Source organism: Neopelma chrysocephalum, unplaced genomic scaffold (assembly GCF_003984885.1).
Source record: "Neopelma chrysocephalum unplaced genomic scaffold, ASM398488v2 Primary Assembly neopelma1_161928, whole genome shotgun sequence".
Taxonomy (NCBI): Eukaryota; Metazoa; Chordata; class Aves; order Passeriformes; family Pipridae; genus Neopelma; species Neopelma chrysocephalum.
In genome coordinates, this window is record NW_020935281.1 from 1 (window position 1) to 2488 (window position 2488).

Consider the following 2488-nt stretch of genomic DNA (forward strand, 5'->3'; position numbering starts at 1 on the left):
CTTTTTAACTTTATTACAAGTAGACCATAATGAAAGCACTAAAGGCAGAACTCTACACTGTTCTTTCCAAGCCCAAACTGAAGAACAGAAGTTCCTTTCTGGACTACAAGAAAGACATCTTACAAATGTTTCTTCTTGTAACACAGGACTTGAATGTTGATTGAAATCAACTGAAAACAAAAGGTCGGTTTCAAGAGACTCGATTTAAATGCCAGTGCTACTTCATTCTCCAACACACAAAGAGTCAAACTCCCTCTAGGCACAAAGTATAAAAAGCTCAATTGTATGGAGGAGAAAGAAGTTTCCTGGAGGACAATTTTTACATAATGAACTTTTCAGAAATAGATATAAAGGGTGCATAAAGTTCTTGATAAAGACAATGTCTGATTACTTAGAATACAATCAGGAAGTTAAGATTTATTTGATTTAGAGCCTCTAAAAAAATAAAATATATCTTATTTACCAAATGATGTGGGAGAGAAGTCATATGTACGAGTCCCAGAACCGGCACCTGGCTCACTTTTAATTGGATTTGAAGTGAGGGGCTGTCTAGTTCTTTTTTTCTGATTGAACAGCGGTACAGGCAGACAACCTAAAATTAAAATTCAAGTAATAATATCATATTAATAGCAAAAGGATACACAATCTACACTTAAAATAAATAAATAAAATGAATTAACAGTTATTTTACATCACTCATAGGAATTTCATTTCACAAACACATAACAGACCATTCCCTCACAGAACTCATATTCCCAGCCCTCTGTCCTACACATAATCATGTGAAGGAAACCTTTCCCTGAGTGGGCAGTTCCTTGAATCCTTCCAAAATCTTGCCCTGTGCTGCAATGAACAGGTAACCCATTGAAGTCTACTCAGGAAATGGGGATCTAGGGCTGAATTCCGAACATCCTGTGTGCATACTGCATGTATATTTATGTATGTGTATATATATAAAAAAATATAATTATATATAAAAGGATAATGAGGTGTGAATGGTAAAGCACAAAACAAGGGCTGGTACCTGCTGTGCTGCGAGTTGAGGTGTCACCTAAACTCCTTTTCATTTCTTTGCTGAGTCTTAACAGGCAACGATGTATTGATTACTCCAAATTTGCTGTATGGAAGTTAGATAAGCAAAGTAAACTAATTAATGCCGTAAACACATCCAAATTTTATGTGATTTTGGCAGTTTCTGTGAACTCTGCAGACCCAGTGACTGGCATCACTTCAGACACAAGCCTAAAACATACAAGCAGCTGTATTGCATTTAGAAGATCCACAGGTACATACATAATATGCAACTGGTTTTTGCAGATTAAAGGCCCAAATGATTACATTTTTGAAGTAAAAGTTGTATTCTCTACTTTTTTTTAGTGCTGAAAAAATATTGAATTCACTCCTGAATTTAAAAGTACACATATATCCAAATACAAGGATTTTTTTTTAAATTCCTGAAAATGAAACACTAATAAAAAAATGCATATTTATACATTGCAGCCAAAGGCGATGGCAAGGTACAAAGCTTTGAAGACAAAACCAATTTAATTATTATGTGAAAAATAGCATTATGGTTCAAAAATATACTTATTTTCTGTACTTCATGGTACAGATCTAAAACCTTTAGCCAATTCCCTCATACATAAAATACATCACAAATCAAAAAGACATTACTATAAACCAGATATTACAAACAGAAGAAATACGTATTAGCATGTTAGTTATAGGTAGTTTGCCATAATTGTTCTTTGATTAATCTATTTGTAATCTTTGTGTATTACTGTGCACATTGAGGATACTACAGAGACTATATGCAGCTTTACTTGCTATTTTATCAGATTTAGATACTGGTGCATATTGCCTTCAGTGGCATATGAATAATACTGCATATTTAGATGTATAAATAATACAAGACATTCCCTCTACATTTATTTTGATCTGACAGTTAACCATACGCAGCTATTAAAGATGTTAATAAGAATCAAGCGCAGCTTCTACCACAGCTGACTAATAGATCAATTTAGTCTTTACTTCTGTGAGATACATCAATTACACGTGCGATGACATTAAAGCAGCCTCTAGTCCATTGTTATTATACAATTTAAAGCATATTCCTAGCACTGTGAAACCTAATGGCCCCCAGTAAAACACTTGTAAAATAAAACCCCATTAAGTTTTACATTTCAGTTTATAGAGAGTTTTTGCACCGCATAGGAGTTTAGAGGGTGTTGTTTTCTGGCCTCCTCTGAAGATAAGCAACTAAAACCCAGAGAAAACGCTGTAGAAAAACAGTAAGCTCAGGCAGAGCAAGGCGACCCTCGGCAGCGCCTCACACGGAAGCGGCAGCGCCGGCCGCGGGCTGAGGGCTCTGACGCCGTCGGGCGAGCCTGAGGGTGTGGAGGGAGGGTCAGCCCTGAGGGACTGGGATGAGCGACAAGGACGAGGGACAGGGGTGAGGGTCAGCCCTGAGGGACCGGGCTGAGGGACA

At 36.9% G+C, this 2488-nt stretch overlaps 1 long non-coding RNA gene across 1 annotated transcript; it reads right to left on the reverse strand.

Moving 5' to 3' along the window:
• Nucleotides 1-468: 468 nt before the first annotated feature.
• On the reverse strand, nt 469-2482 carry LOC113962416. The gene is made up of 3 exons (XR_003532552.1): nt 2181-2482; nt 1025-1117; nt 469-592 (listed from the first exon to the last, which is right to left on the reverse strand). It is a non-coding gene; the product is annotated as an uncharacterized LOC113962416 (long non-coding RNA).
• Nucleotides 2483-2488: the final 6 nt, after the last annotated feature.